This window comes from Prionailurus bengalensis, chromosome E2, assembly GCF_016509475.1.
Source record: "Prionailurus bengalensis isolate Pbe53 chromosome E2, Fcat_Pben_1.1_paternal_pri, whole genome shotgun sequence".
NCBI classification, from domain to species: domain Eukaryota; kingdom Metazoa; phylum Chordata; class Mammalia; order Carnivora; family Felidae; genus Prionailurus; species Prionailurus bengalensis.
The window spans coordinates 12,729,113-12,746,241 of NC_057352.1; the positions used below are offsets into that span (position 1 = coordinate 12,729,113).

Below are 17,129 nucleotides of genomic sequence, written 5' to 3' on the forward strand. Positions count from 1 at the left end.
CTCTGTGCTGACCGCTTGGAGCCTGCTTGGGGTTCTCTCTCTCTCGTTCTCTCTCTGCCCCTCCCCTGCTCACGTTCTCCCTCTCTCAAAATAAATAAATTAATTAAAATATATACATATATATATATATATATATATATATACACGTATAAACTCTCATGAAGACGGAAGACAAATTAATAAAAGCCTGTGACCCTGCAAGATTCGTTTAACTGTAAGTTAGGCAATCAATAGGTCATTCGAACTCACAAGCTACAGTAATCATAGAAAATGGTTAAAAACAACAAAAATGGCAATGTGTGACATTACATAGGTGCCGAGTACACGTCAGGGACCTGGCAGAGCGCTTGGCACGCGCAGTTTCACTGAGGTGCTACCCACGTACCTGTGAGGAAGCTACTCTTGTACAAGTCGTGTGACTTTGGTCCAATCACCTACACGTCTGAGCCCATCCTTAGCTATTAACAAGGAAATAAAAACAGAATTTCAGTCATAGGAGTATTGTGGGAGAATAAATAAGCGGATCCACGCAATGCCCTTGGCTTTGTACCTGGCATTTTAGGAAGTTCTTAATCAACGATGATGATGAGGACAGTCGCTCCTATTTAAGAGACGAGGAAGCTGAGGCTTGGTAAGGTCAAGATGCAGGGGCGGAATCGGAATCCAGCTCTCACCCCAGAACCAGCATTCTAGGTCTTGTCCCTCTGGTTTGTAAAGACAAAAACAAGCAGATGGGACTCTAAGGTCTTACAGAAAGGGACACGAGAGCCTGAGAGCTGGGGATGATAGACACAGAAACAGGAGGAGGACTCTGAAGCCACAGGATCCAGTTGAGGGAGAAGAGAACAGAGTCGTGAAGGGCGCAGGCTCTGGAATCAGACAACCAGGACGGGAACAGTGGCATCCCCAACTTGCTACTACTTTGTGCCTCAAATTCCAATCTATAAATTGGAAACAATAATGATAATGACAAGAATAATACTACCAACCCCAGGGGAAGGGTACTCAGCCTACGTGACTATACATCAAACATTTGAAACAGAGTCTGCAGCTAAAACGTTCAATACGGGTTACCCATATAGCCGCTTTACACGGAACCGTCAAGGACCCCCTGCCCCCGACCCCTTTCCTCAGGGTGGATGCAGCTGAGCACTGTTTGCTGAGCAGTGCGTGGGTTAGATTCCAGAGACCACTCCCCTTCCAGGCGAGAGCCCCCCGGGCAGTGAACGACCCACCCAACCACACTGGTGGCCTGAATACAAGTTCTGCTTGTAGCTCTCAGGGTAGGATTCTGATCCTGGGAGGGTGGAAACTGAAAGTGCTCAGGTTATATTGCTGGTTCACTGCTGGACAATTTGTTAATTACTATTAGTGACTGCGCCATCTTTAGATACGAGAACGCTAGTAGGGAAAAGGGCAGTGGAAGACTTCCTAATCCTGGAAGAAATACCCTTTCGGGATTTGGGATTCACTTGGTTCTGACTGCTTGCCCAACAACTTCTGTTCGTTAAGAGGGCTCCGTGGGGAGATCTTTCCATCACCTATGGGGGGGGAGGAACATAATCGGTAAATCAACCTCGTCATTAACACCTACCCAGCTTTACAGCTCAAGCACCTGAAACAGCGCTTGTAACAGAAACTGCTCAGGAGTCACTCAGCAGTCAGTGTCAGTGTCTTGACGAATGAACCTGCCACCAGGCAGACAGGCGGAGGCACACGGAAGACAAGACTCATTGGTCTGAGATTTTTTTTTTTTTGAGTTGTAAAATTTTGAGGCTGATCCCAGTTGGGAGGATTTGGAGAGTGGGGGTTTTATTTCTAACTTTTTCCTCCAGCTCTTTCACGATATTTGCAAGACCAAGGTCATCTGTGGAAGGAAAAGAGCCTCTGAATTTTCTTAAATGCCATCTTAGAAGGTGATGTCTGCTCTTCACAGTCAGTGCCTACATGAACTTCTGATACAAAATCCACAGAATGTGTCCATCAAAATATTCAGAACCACCAACCCACTGCCTACATAGTTAACCATTAGACAGGCTAATTTATAAACTCTTCATTAAATAACTGAGTTTATTAATTCACTGAACACTCAGGGAAACCTCCCTGAAAGGAAGACAATTACCCAGTGCCAACTTGCTCACGGTCTGGTGATCACACACTGCTACAGGGCAGAGTAGGGCACAGGGTCTGGTGCCCCACGGCCCACACAGCAGGTCCTACATAAACAGGGCTTTAGCTGAGCTGTGGGGGACGATGGAGTTCTGTTAGCCAAAAAGAAGCAGAATCGCTAGAAAACCTCATGAGAACATATGTTATGATGGGAGTGAATACAAACAAGAGGCAGCAACAGATAAGCAGGTAAGTAGGATTCAAATTATGGTGATGTGGGCGCCTGGGTGGCTCAGGTGGCTTAGATGTCTTACTTCGGCTCAGGTCATGATCTCACGGTTTGTGGGTTCAAGCCCCGTGCTGACAGCTCAGAGCCTGGAGCCTCCTTCGGATTCTGGGTCTCCCTCGCTCACTGCCCCTCCCCTGCTCACACTCTGCCCCTGTCTCTCAAAAGTAAACATAAAAAACAAACTATGGTGAGGTGCGTCCCAGTTTTATCTGCATTTCAGCAGGAAAGCAGCAAAGGCCTTGAGGAAGGGAGGGTAAAAAGATTCCTTCTGTGTTGGAAACAGATTACTCTTTCAGCAGAGAGACTCGAGGGGGAAGTGGCTGGGGCCAGAGAGCACTGTTAGGAGAGCCACGTCAAGAGTCACCTCCTTCTTGGAGAGGGGGAGATGGGGGCGGAGTAGGAGGCCCCTAAGCTCACCTCCTCCCACGAACACAACTAGGTAACTACGAAACCATCCTAAGTACCCCAGAAATCAACCTGAACAATGGTAGCACAAACTCCACTAAGGATGGAGGAGAAGCCCGGCTGAAGATGTTAGGAAGTGTGGAGATGCAGTTTGGGAGAGAAACAGATGATGGCCTCAGTGGTGAAGGGGGAGCCACAGTTGCACAGAAGGCGAGGGACAGACTGGCACGCAGGGGAGCGCACAGGGACAATGAATCCCCAGAGCCGTGGGCTTGGAAAGAAAGAGAAGCTGAATTCTTGCAACCAGCGAGGCTGAAAGCCTAGTGGGGTTTTTTTGTTTTGTTTCGTTTCAGTGTTTATTTGCTTTTGATACAGAGAAACACACACAGAGATGGTGAGTAAGCATGGGAGGGGTAGAGAGCGGGAGACACAGAATCCGAAGCAGGCTGCAGGCTCTGAGCTGTCAGCACAGAGCCCCACGGGGGCCCGGACCCATGAACCACAAGATCACGACCTGAGCCAAAGTCGGACGCCTAACTGACTGAGCCACCCAGGCGCCCTGAAAGCCTGGAGTATTAAAGGTCAGCAGGCTTGGCTTGGGGACAGCCGGGAGACACCGGGACTGCTCTCGGAGAGAAGGCAGCACAGAACCAGACCACAGACACCCAACGTGGCAACAGCAATCTGAAGCGCGCCTGGGGCACACACAGTGGGGAGGTTATTAGCTCATCTCGGAGTGTGTTCCAGAGAGGCAGCATTCACGGAGAGGCCCTCCCGGAACAAAGAAGCTGGCAGGTGCCATTTTCATCCCCAGCCCCTTAGCGTAAACACAGAGCCACCTGCAGGAACCAGAGCAGCAGTGACACTCTTTAAATTTAAGCTCTTGCTTAAACCAAGCAGAGTGCACACAGCACACACTGGAGACACTCCGGAAGCACCAGGCCCTGGGAAAACAGAGGACACTACGTTGCACGAACTGGAGGACCTCTTCTTCGTGAGCCCATAACCATCAACTACAGGAGATGTAGCTGATTTTCCTAACACCGAGAAACAGGCGCAGAGACCCAGACAAAATGAGAACACAGAGGAATCTGTTCCAAACGAAAGACCAGAACAAGCTCATGGCCAGAGATAAAAGTGACACAGATTCAAGTACCATGCCTAATGGAGAATTTACAGGAATGATCATAAAGATACTCATTGGACTTGAGAAAAGAGTGAAAGACTTCAGTAAGACCATTATCACAGAGATAAAGAATAACATAGAGATTAAGGGCTCAATGAATGAAACAAGAAACACGCTTGATGGAATGAAGAGCAGGCTGGAAGAAGCAGAGGAACGGATTAATGACCTAAAAGAGTAAAGGAAAGCAATCAAGTTGAACAAAAGAGAGAAAAAAGAATCATGCAAAACAAGAATACACTTAGGGAACTCTACAACTCCATCAAACATTAGCAACATTTGCATTATAGGCGTCCCAGAATTAGAGAAAAGGGGGCAGAAAATTTATTTGAAGAGATAATAGCTGAAAACTTCCCTAATCTGGGGAAGGAAACAGATATCCAGAACCAGGAGGCACAGAGAATGCCCAACAAAATCAACAAGAGCAGATCCATACCAAGACATGTTGTAACTAAAATGGCAAACATACAAAATTTAAAAAAAAAATTTTAAGCAGCAGGACAAAAGAAGACCGTTATGAACAAGGGAAACCCCATAAGGCTATCAAGGGATTTTCAGCAGAAATTGTCCAAGCCCGGGGCACCTGAGTGGCTCAGTTGGTTAAGCATCTGACTCTCGATCTCAGCTCAGGTCACGATCTCACAGTTTGTGGGTCAAAACCCCGTGTGGGGCTCTGCACTGACCTCGTGGACTCTGCTTCGGATTCTGTCTGTCTCTCTCTTTCTCTCTCTCAAAATAAATAAACTTTAAAAAAAAGAAAAGAGGGGCACCTGGGTGGCTCAGCCGGTTGAGCATCCGACTTCGGCTCAGGTCATGATCTCACGGTCCGTGAGTTCAAGCCCCGAGTTGGACTCTGTGCTGGCGGCTCGGAGCCTGGAGCCTGCTTCCTATTCTGTGTCTCCCTCTCTCTCTGCCCCTCCCCCGTTCCTGCTCTCTCTCTGTCTCAAAAATAAATAAACGTTAAAAGTTTAAAAAAGAAAAGAAAAGAAAAGAAAAGAAAAGAAAAGAAAAGAAAAAAGAAACTTTCCAAGCCAGAAGGGAGTGGCGTTATATATTCAATGTGCTGACTGGAGAAAACCTACAGCCAAGAATATTCTATCTAGCAAGGTTGTCATTCAGAATAGAAGGAGAGGGACACCTAGGTGGCTCAGTCGGTTGAGCGTCCAACTCTGGATTTTGGTTCAGGTCATGATCTCAGGGTCGTGGAGCCCACCGCAGGGGACTGAACCTGCTTAAGATTCTCTCTCTCCCTCTCTTTCTGTCCCTCCCCCATCCACATACTCTCTCTCTCTAAAATTAAAAACAAAAAAAAGGACAGGAGGAGAGATAAGGAGGTTTCCAGACAAACACTAAAGAAGTTCATGAGCACTAAACCAGCCCTGCAAGAAACATTAAAGGGGACTCTCTGAGTGGAAAGGAAATACCAAAAGCGACAGTAAGAAGGTAGGAACACAAAAGCAGTAAAAATTGACTACTTTTGTAAAATAAAGGTAAAAAAAAGGAGCTCACGAAAGGATGTAAGACATGACACCACAGACCTAAAACGTGGGGAGGAGAGAAGAATGGGTTCAAACATAAAAGGCCATCGACTTAATACAGACTGCTATCTGCAAAAGAGATCATATACAAACCTAATGGTAACCACAAATGAAAAACCACTAATAAATATGCAAAGAATAAAGACAGAGCCATCCAAATATAGCACTAAAGAAAATGACCAAACCACAAAAGGGAGAAAGACAAGAAAGGATCAGAGAAAACCTTAAGAAACAATGACAAAACAGGTAATAAAATGGCAATAAGTATATATTTACTCTGAATGTAAATGGACTAAATGCTCCAATCAAAAGACACAGGGTGACAGAATGGTTAAAAAAAACAAGACCCATTTATATGCTGCCTACAGGAGACCGACACCTAAACACTGAAGGTGAGGGGGCACCTGCAGACTGAAAGTGAGGGGATGGTGGAGCCCCTGGGTGGCTCAGTTGGGTAAATGTCAGACTATCTCAGCTCAGGTCCTGATCTCAGGGTCATGAGTTCAAGTCCTGCGTTGGACTCCATGCTGGGCATGAGGCTTACTTTAAAAATAAAATTAATTAATTAATTAATGTTTTAAAAAGTGAGGGGATGGAGAAACCTTTATCATGCAAATGGATGTCAAAAGAAAACTGGAATTGCAATACCCTAAATACAAAATGGCTTTTAAAACAAAGACTGTAACAAGGGACAAAGAAGGATACTATATAATAATAAAGGGGATAATCCAACAAGAAAATATAACAATTGTAAATATTTATGCACCCAATATGAAAGTACCTAAGTACCTAAAACAGTTATTAGCAAACATAAAGGCACTAATCCATAATAATACAATAATACTAGGGGACTTTAACACCCTACTTACATCAATGAATAGATCATCCCAACAGAAAATCAACAAGGAAACAATAGCATTGAATGACACACTGGAACAGATGGATTTAACAGATATATTCAAAACATTCTATCCTAAAACAGCAGAATACACATTCTTTTCGAGTGCACGTGGGACATTCTCCAGAAGAGATCAGATTTAAGGCCACAAAACAAACCTTAATAAATTCAGTAAGTCATACCATGCATCTTTCTGACCACAACTCTATGAAACCAGAAGCCAACCACAAGGAAAAACCTGGAAAGACCACAAATACATGGGAGGTTAAATAACATGCTACTGAACAATGAACGGGTCAAACAGGAAATAAAAGAAGAAATCCAAAAGTACATGGAAACAAATGAAAATGGAAACACAACTGTTAAGAACCTTTGGGATGCAGCAAAAGCAGTTCAAGAGGAAGTTTAAAAAAAATTTTTTTTTAATGTTTATTTATTTCTGAGAGAGAGAGAGAGAGACAGAGCGTGAGCAGGGGAGGGGCAGAGAGAGAGGGAGACATAGAATCCCAACCAGGCTCCAGGCTGAGCTTTCAGCACAGAGCCCGACATGGGGCTTGCACCCATGAACCCTGAGATCATGACATAAGCTGAAGTCGGACACTAAACCAACTGAGCCACTCAGGTGCCCCCAAGAGGGAAGTTTAAAGAAATACAGGCCTACCTCAAGAAGCAAGAGAAATCTCTGGGGCACCTGGGTGGCTCAGTCGGTTAAGCTTCCGACTTCAGCTCAGGTCATGACGTCATGGTCCGTGAGTTCGAACCCCGAATCGGGCTTTGTGCTCTCAGTTCAGAGCCTGGAGCTTGCTTCAGATTCTGTCTCCCTCTCTCTCTACCCCTCCCCCACTCACTCTCTGTCTCTATCAAAAAATGAATAAATGGTAAAAAAATACATATTTTTTTTTAAAAAAAGAAAAATCTCATACAACTTAGATTTACATCTAACGGAGCTAGAAACAGAACAACAAATAAAACCTAAAACCAGCAGAAGAAAGGAAATATTAAAGATCAGAGTAGAACTAAATGATGGAGAAAGAAAACAACTGATCAATAAAACCAGTAGCTGGTTCTTTGGGGAAAAAAATCAGTAAAATTGATAAATGTCTAGCAGCCTTATAAAGAAAAAAGTGGGGGAAAGGACTCAAATAAAATCACAAATGACACAGGAGAAATAGCCAAAACCACAGAAATATGAACAATTATGAGAATATTATGAAAAACTATATGCCAACAAATTGAACAACCCAGAAGAAATAGACAAACCCCTAGAAACATATCACCTACCAAAACTGAAACAGGAAGAAACAGAACATCTGAACAAACCTATCACCAGCAAAGAAATTGAATCAGTAACCAACTCTCAAAAAACAAAAGTTCAGGACTAGAAGGCTTCACAGGTGAATTCTACTCAACATTTTTTTTTTTTATGTTTATTTTTGGGAGAGAGTGTGGGAGGGGCAGAGAGAGAAGGAAAGAAATAATCTTATGCAGGCTCCATGCCGTCAGCAGAGCCTCACACAGGGCTTGAACCCCCAAACTGTGAGGTCAAGACCTGAGCTGAAACCGAGAGTCAAATGCCTAACTAACTGAGCCACTCAGGCACCCTGAATTCTACTAAACATCTAAATAAGAGTTAATACTTCTTCTTCTCAAACTACTCAAAAAAAAAAAAAAAAAACAGAAAAGGAAGGAAAACTTCCAAATTTATTCTATTAGGACAGCATTACCCCAATACCAAAACCAGACAAAGACATCTCAAAAAAAGAGAGAACTGCAGGCCAATCTCTCTGATGAACACAGATGCAAAAAACCCTCTGCATATATCAGCAAAGCAAATCCAACAATACATTTAAAAAGTCATTCACCACGATCAAGTGGGATTTATTCCTGTTACATGGGTGGTTCGATATTTGAAAATCAATCAATAAAAAACATGATCATTTTAAATTTTTTTTTTCAACGTTTATTTATTTTGGGGACAGAGAGAGACAGAGCATGAACGGGGGAGGGGCAGAGAGAGAGGGAGACACAGAATCGGAAACAGGCTCCAGGCTCCGAGCCATCAGCCCAGAGCCCGACGCGGGGCTCGAACTCCCGGACCGCGAGATCGTGACCTGGCTGAAGTCGGACGCTTAACCGACTGCGCCACCCAGGCGCCCCAGCACGATCATTTTAAAAGAGAGAGAAGAAGAGATGAAAGGAGGGGCCGTTACAGAATAAGTTTCTGTCATGGAGGCTTCTCCCACATTTGAACAGAGACTTGAATCATGAGAGAGAGAGAGAGAGCCATGTGGCTATCTGGTATCTGAAGGATGCGGAATTCAGCCAGAGAGAAACAAAATTGTTTTTATTAAAAAGCCACAAGTCTGTTCTCTCTACCAGTGCCTCTCAGATTATTTATTTATGTATGTATTTATTTATTTATTTATTTATTTATTGTCTCTCAGATTTTAATGTTCCATGAATCACCTGGGGGACTCTGGGAAGGCACAGGTACTTGTGTCTCACCCCAGAAATTCTACATCAGGAGATCACGGATTTGGACTGAGAATCTACATTTTTAACAATATCCCAGGTGATGCTGATGCCGTTGGTTTCTGGGTCACTATTTGAGTAGTATCAGTCAAAAACGGCCTTGCAGGGGTGCCTGGGTGACTCAGTCAGTTAAGCGTCCGGCTTTGGCTCAGGTCATAATCTCACGGTTCGGTTCGTGAGTTTGACCCCGCGTGGAGCTCTGGGCTGACAGCTCAGAGCCTGGAGCCTGCTGTGGATTCTGTGTGTCCCTCTCTCTCTGCCTCCCCCCGACCTTGCACTCTGTGTCTCTCTCTCAAAAATAAATAAAACATTAAAAAAAAAAAAAAAAAAAAAAAAAAACCAAACCCAGCCCTCCAGATATTTTCCATCAGATTCAGGACTCGAGGTTTTCACCTCCACCTTTTCTACTAACTACAACAGACTGCCCTGTCGCCTAAGAACAAAAAAGTTAAAGAAAGTAAACACAAATTGCAGACTTCTCTTTCTCTAGGGTTCTAACAACAGGATCAGAATCAAGGTTTGTTAAGATCAGAAAGCACTCCAAGAGCAGCTCTAAGCACCTAATTTTACCCACAAGGAAACCCCACCCCATTCATAAAAATACTCCCAGTAATAGTTCCAGCAACTGACACAGCAACTGATCTACTACCTACCCAGGCGCTACTTACATGAAAGCTTTACATGCACTACGTCACTTGATCTTCACAAATCTAGAAACTGGGACCATGATTATCCCCATTTCACAGATAAAGAACATGGAGCACAGAGAAGTAGCTTGGCTCATGATTAACCAGTGCCCTACGGAAGGGTCAAGATTTTCACCCAGAGCCTCATCTACTACTCAGACCTTGGTTCTCAACTCAGGCAGCATAGTAGACTCAGAAGGAACTTTAAAACAAACAAACAAAAAGGTTCAGGCCTCAGCCACAACTAATCAACTCAGGTCTGGCATGGGCGGCTGACAAGTGCATTTCTACACCCCTCCCACTGTCCCAGGCCACAGTTTCATTGGCCAGTCAGGACACTGAACCAGGCACTAAAGAACCCAGGCAGCAGGTGGCCTAGGCCCAGGCCCTTGTCCTATTTGTGTAGTGGTTCTCAAACTCCAGTGTGCAACTGAATTGTAGGGCCTGAAATTCCATGTGCTGCCTGGACATCTTTGAGCTTCCTGGGGCCCAAAGGCCTAGCCAGGAGTTCCTCTGCTGTCTCCAGATACGGCCCTGACCCTGGGGGGAAAGGCTCCCACCCCAGCTACTCCCCCTATGTATCAACCAGGGTTTTAGGTTCTATACTGGCTATTTGACATCTGGTATTCCTAACCGCTGCATAAGTCTGCTGAATCCCAAGGCCAGCCTGTCAACCAAAGCCAGCTTCCTGAGGGCACGCAGGAGTCATATAATTCCCCCAACCACTGAGCCCAGCCTATTTTCACTGGTACCCCAGGTGGGTGTCTCCACGGAGTTACTTCCTGTCACGATCGTCATAAAGGCAGAGCCCAGGCCCTCTCTGCTTCCCGACCCTGCGTGTGACAGGCTTCATGTGGTCCTGTGTGGCAGGCTGTGTCTCTCGTTTCTGGCGGAACTGAATTAAAAACCTTCTTTCTCAATGGCATCAACCTCTCCATGTTGTCACTCAATCACCTTTATAACTTAAGACCCGACACAATTCCCCCTACTAACCGGACCAGCTGCACACTACTCAGTCATCAACCTAACAGGTCTCACCTCCCTTCCAGCCTGTGAACTTATCCAGACAGGCTGGCCACATCTTCCTGCAGGAGCCCAGGGTCACCGTACCTCGTCACTACAAAACCCACCTCCCTGGCCCCTGCTGGTTCGCTCTGTTCCTGAGTGCCGGCCCCTGGATGGCCCTGTAGGACACGCAGTGTCCTCCCCACAAGGCTGCGGGTAAGCTGCTGCCCATCTCGCCTCCCCGGTGTCACGTGTCACCCATTCAGCATCTCACCCTACACAGGACAAGGACTCTCCTTCCTACACAGCGTGAACAGGGAGTGAGCAGGACAGCATCGAGTTCCCTAACGTGATTTTGCTATGACCAAAGTTTGAGAACCACTGTATTATTCTATTCTGCCTCTCATGGAGTTCTCTGTACTGCCCAAGGGCACCCAGAAAGTCAAGGGCAGGGTGAGACCTGGCACCCAGGCCTCCTGCTTTCCCAAATCCCTGCTTCTCTCCGTTGTAAGATGCCCCTGCAGGCAGATCCCCAGAGTGAAAATGGAGGTTCTATTGAAATCAGCGCCGCCCAATAGAAACGTAATCCAAGCTCTATGTGTAATTTATTTTTTTATTTTTAAAATATTTATTTATTTATTTTTGAGAGAGAGAAAGAGAGAGAGAAGAGAGAGAACAGGGGAGAGGCAGAGAGAGAGGGAGGCAGAATCCCAAGCATGCTGCACACTGTCAGCGCAGAGCCCGACGCAGGGCCTGAACTCACAAACTGTGGGATCATGACTCTTCAAATCAAGAGTCAGAAGCTTAACCGACTGAGCCACCCGGGTGCCCCCACGTGTAGTTCAAATGTTTCTAGTAGCCATGTTAAAAAAATGTAAGAAGCAGATGGGTTTTATTTATTTACTTTTAATTTTTTTTTAATGTTTATTGATTTCTGAGACAGAGAGACAGAGCATGAGTGGGGGAGGGGCAGAGAGAGAAGGAGACACAGAATTCGAAGCAGGCTCCAGACTCCAAGCTTCCAGCACAGAGTCCAACGTGGGGCTCGAACTCACAAACCGCGAGATCATGACCAAGTCGGACGCTCAACCGACTGAGCCACCCAGGTGCTCCCAAATGGGCTTAATTTAAACAGTATGTTTTATTTAACCCAATATACCCGAAATATTACCACTTGAATCTGCAATTGCTATAAAAATTCCTGACCCATTTTATGGTTTATACTTACAGCACATCTCAGCACCAGACATATTTCGAGTGCTCAACTGTCACATGTGCCTGACGGCTGCCATATTGGGTACTGCAGACTTGAACCTTTTTAAAGCAACAGAGACCACATAACCATCTCCCAGGGACTCTCTAGGTTCAAAAGACAGCAGATTCGTGTCAGTTGCAAGCTTAACCAACGGTTATTACAGAAGCTAACCATTTCTGTTCAGCTGAATGACAGAACCGAAGTAGTGAAGGCAGAAGGTGCATGAAAAAAAACGAATACCTTAAAATCTCCTTTTGCCCTTTCAATAACTGGCTGCATTTTCCATGTTGTAAAGTCATCTATAATGGTAAGATAACTTCAGTCTGTAACACATGGAGGATTTACAACATGCCAAGCACTATTTCAAGCACTTTACATAGCATAGCTCTTTTAAATCTTTAATTAAAATAATTAAAAAAAATTTTTTTAATGTCTATTTATTTTTGAGAGAGAGAGACAGAGTGTGAGCCTAGAAGGGGCAGAGAGAGAGGGAGACACAGAATCTGAAGCTGGCCCCAGGCTCCGAGCTGTCAGCACAGAGCCCGACACGGGGCTCGAACCCACGAACCATGAGATCATGACCAGAGCCGAAGTGCGGCGCTCAATCAACTGAGCCACCCAGGTGCCCCTAAGATAATTTTTTAATGTTTATTTAGAGGGAGAGAGAAAGCATTAGCAGGGGAGGGGCACGGAAAGTGGAAGACAGAGAATCTGAAGCAGGCTCTGCGCCAGCAGCGCGAAGCCTGATGTGGGGCTCAAACTGATCAACCGTGAGATCGTGACCTGAGCCGAAGTCAGATGCTCAACTGACTGAACCACCCAGGCGCCCCCTACTTTTTTTTTAATTTTAGAAAGAGCATGAGAGAGAACAAGCAGGGGAAAGGGGGAGAGGGGGAGAGAGAAAGAGAATTTCAAGCAGGCTTCATACTCAGCGTGGAGCCTAACACGGGGCTCGATTCCACAACCCTGGAATCATGATCTGAGCTGAAATCGAGAGTCTGACACCCAACCAACTGAGCCACCCAGGGACCCCACATAGATGGCTCTTTTAATTTTCACAAAAGCCTTAGGAGGGAGGTACTGCTATCCCTACTGGACCAGTTAGAAAAGTGAGGCACGCAGAAGTTAAATAATGTGCCCAAGGTTATCCAGTCACAGAGTGCTTGAGCTGGGTTTCAAACCTTGCTGCTTAACTTTGACCCTGGTTCTGCTTCCCGCCAACTGTGCCACCAGGTCATTTATTCAATTGTCTCTGCCTGTCTATTCACCATTAAAATGCGAATAATAATGATGGCATTGTAGTGAAAAATAAGTGAGTTAACACGTGTAAAGCGTTAGAAATTCTCCAAGTCATGAGAGCTGCCCAACAAATGTTAGCTATTCTAATCGCCCCCCTAATGATCTCCACGCAACAAACAAAAACCGAAACATTAACACCGATTTGTTTCTAAGGACATCTGTTTTAGATCATGACATATTATGCATAATTGTACATCAACTTCTGCACTGATGTATTCTATAGCCCACCCCAAGTGAGATAAAAGACAACGAATGTGGATAGAGATTATCTTTCTTTTTTTTTTTTTAACGTTTATTTATTTTTGAGAACATTAGAGAGCATGAGTGGGGGAGGGGCACAGAGAGAGAGGGAGACAGAATCTGAAGCTGACAGAGTGGAGCCCCATGCAGGGCTTGAACTCATGACCTGTGAGATCATGACCTGAGCCAAAGTCGGACGCTTAACTGACTGAGTCACCCAACTACCCAGATTATCTTTCTATTTTGTCCTGTAATCCCAGGCTGCGGCTCCCTTTTGGAATGCTATGTGAATCACTCTCACTGAATAACTCTTCTCTGATCACCTCATGCTAGGCACTCTGAATAAAGTATGATGAGGTCCAGGAAACAGTGGTCCCTACAGCCAACAGGAGACAAAAAATAAATCAAGAGTTATATATTTTAAAATAAATAAATAAAATAAAATACTCAAGGAGAGGGGCGCCTGGGTGGCTCAGCTCATGATCTCTTGTGGTTTGTGAGTTTGGGCCCCACATCAGGCTCTGCGCTGACAGCTCAGAGCCTGGAGCCTGCTTCTGACTCTGTCTCCCCCTCCCTCTCTGCCCCTCCCCTCCTCCTGCTCTGTCTCTGTCTCTCAAAAATAAACATTAAAAAAAAATTTTTTAAATACTCAAGAAGAACAAAATGTGTACATGGGAAGCAGAGAAGCAACAAAATTAGCAAGGACTGAATCAGGGGGATGGTTACATAGGAGTTCATTACATTACACTTTGGGTACGTTTGGAAATTTTCATAGTAAAGACTTAAGGTAGTAACTATGAATAGTGTGATAACAATTTCATAAAATAAATACACATTTAAAAACTACTAAACACAAGTGCATTAAAATGTTAAACACTGTCTATTTTGTAGTACTATGAGGTTTTTTTTTTTTAGTTATTCTTAATGCTTTATATATTCTGTATTTTCTGAATTCCCTACAGTAAGTGTGCCTATCTTCTTTATGTATTTATTTATTCATTTTGAGACAGAGAATGAGCTGGGGGGGGGGGGGGCAGAGAGAGAGGGAGACAGAGGATCCAAAGCAGGCTGGGTGCTAACAGCAGAGAGCCTGAGGTGGGGCTCGAACTCACCAACTGTCAGATCATGACCAGAGCCAAAGTCAGAAGCTTAACACGCTGAGCCACCCAGGCGCCCCTGAGTGTGCATATCTCCCATAATGAGAACATGAATTACAAATACTCTCTGAAATAAAACTAAATGAGAATGCTTCCAAAATTTTATAAAGAAGTCCAAACTCACAAATGCTGATTTCAAATTCCACTGCAATAACAGTCCAACGAAACTCCACAACTTGATCCCGAATGACTCTTCTGCAGGCAGTTTCCTATAGTTAAATACTTACCTAGCATATATTTCTATTTTGTGTCCTAATTCCAACTTGGGGACTTTACACTTTGGGACCAAGGATATCTATCCGCAGACATAAGGAACACACACCTTGTGCTCAAATCCCACTGTTCCTACTAGCAGTGTGACATATGGTAACTTATGCTCCTCTGCCTCCATTTCCTCAGCTGTAAAATACAGGTAATAACATTATTCACTTCATAAGGGCTTTGTGGAAACTGTATGTGTTAATTTTTATAAAGCCCTTAGGATGACACTTAGCGCTCAACGTTTAATCATTATGACCATCATTCGTGCCCTGTACATATTCTACAGATTTTCCCAACTGTTTAACTGAGCACCCTTGTGACGGAAACATTTTGATAATGAATGAAATATCTTCTACCACCGCAGAAAAGGAAGAGGAATGTTAAGTTCCGTCTCGGTGGGGCTTTGCTGCCAGGAGCCCTCTTTTAGAAGTCAAGAAAGCGGAAAGAAAGGAGGCCGAGATACTATGATCTTGTCGGTGGCCCTGTTAAAACCGCAGAAGATAATCCGGGGGTGACGCACTTTCTTATTAAACGAGTCAGAAGTAGTCCAGGCTCAGCCTCCTTTCCCATACGGATCAGAAAGAAGGGCCAGGGCCACTTCGAAAAGCTTCCAGACACATACCTTCCTGATCACTATCACAGAGTGTATATTCACAGCTAACACCTTGCCACACCGCTGAATAGCTCTAAACCTGTTACTTGTTATTATACCATTAATTCTCAAAACAAATGTGTAAAGTAGGTACTCGTAATATCACCGTTTGCAAAAAAAGCAAACTGAGGGGCGCCTGGGTGGCTCAGTCGGTTGAGCTTCCGACTTCAACTCAGGTCATGATCTCGCGGTCCGTGAGTTCGAGCCCCGCATCCGGCTCTGGGCTGATGGCTCAGAGCCTGGAGCCTGCTTCCGATTCTGTGTCTCCCTCTCTCTCTCTGCCCCTCCCCCGTTCATGCTCTGTCTCTGTCTCAAAAATAAATAAACATTAAAAATTTTTTTCTTAAAAAAAAAGCAAACTGAGGCACAGAAAGATTAAGTTCTAGGAAGTGACACAGCGTGCGGAAGGTGAGCCGGGCAGGGCAGCGGGGAGCTGGAAGACCCTCAAACCCTGCGGATCTAGGTCCGCCTCCAGGCCGGGGGAGGGGGAGACTCGCGAACCGCCCCAAACGCACAGGCTACGGCGAGGGGAGGGGAAGGCAAGCGGACGCCCCCGTCCCTTAACCTTGCTCTCTGCCGTTGGCCGAGGCTTTTCCTCCCCCGGGACCGAGGGCGTGGCGCGGCTGATTCCACTACCAGATCAAAAGTTAAAAGAAGTCGCGGGTATCACTCACCTCCCCGAGAGAAATGAAGGCCGCGATCTTAACCTCCCGCAGCGGAAATACCTCCAACAACGCGAAGCTCCTGGACTACATTTCCCAGCATCCCCGAGAGCAACCCGAGGCCCTGTCCCGCCTCCGTGTGAGACTGAGAAGCCGGCTCCGAGACCCACAGCCTGAATCCAATTCCCAGAGTCCACGAAAGGAAAGAGCTTCTCATTCTTAACCCCAGGTGGCAGAAATGCCTCCGAAAATGCGGAGCACTGTTTTATACTCTCTTATTTCTCGAGCGGAGCAAAGACATCCGCGCTTTCCCGAAGCGGAAGTGTCCCAATCCCAGAAAGCGTGTGGACTACACACCCCAGAATCCTCTGAAGGGCTGAGCTTCCCGCCTGCCTGCAATTTCCTTTTGAATTAGCAGGTGAAGTCTAAATAAGCCCTTCGGTGTTTGTGGAACTTTGTTGGCCTATTTTTTCCCTCACTCCTCCCTATCATACGTGACATAGTTGGAAATATGAGAAACAAAAGTAAAATAATTGCAAAGGCGTGCTATGGGTTAGGTAAAAACAGAGATCAGAAAAGTGACGCCTGAGCTGCACTCAAGTCGTTATTACATGGGCCTGGATTCACCTGTGACCAAGAAACCATTAAAAAGGAGATGCAACCATCCAACAGGATATAAAACAGAAGCAGCAAACTTTTCCGCTTCACCTTCGCTTTAGGAAAGACGTTAGGAATTTTTTTCTTGCGTTGGCAGGGAATTGGAGGAAATATAGAATAGGGTCCACCCTATACAATGTCTTTTTAAAAACTCTTTGAGTTCAAATTAAGGAATCATATATAATTTTTGCTCTATTTAATTGAAATGTAACTGACATATATATTGTATAAGTTTAAGGTGTAAAACATGTTGATTTGATACATTCACATATTGTAATGTGATTACCACCTTAGCCTTAGC

The 17,129-nt window shown here is 45.1% G+C and overlaps 1 protein-coding gene across 1 annotated transcript in view; it reads right to left on the reverse strand.

Moving 5' to 3' along the window:
* The window catches only part of ZNF45 (zinc finger protein 45), a 30,904-nt gene extending 14,414 nt beyond the window's left edge, over nucleotides 1-16,490 (reverse strand). The window contains exons 1-3 of the mRNA XM_043598680.1: nucleotides 16,184-16,490; nucleotides 551-704; nucleotides 386-458 (exon numbers count right to left, since the gene is read on the reverse strand). The gene's annotated coding sequence lies outside the window, so the exon portion shown is untranslated. The remainder of the gene's footprint in view (nucleotides 1-385; nucleotides 459-550; nucleotides 705-16,183) is intronic.
* Nucleotides 16,491-17,129: the final 639 nt, after the last annotated feature.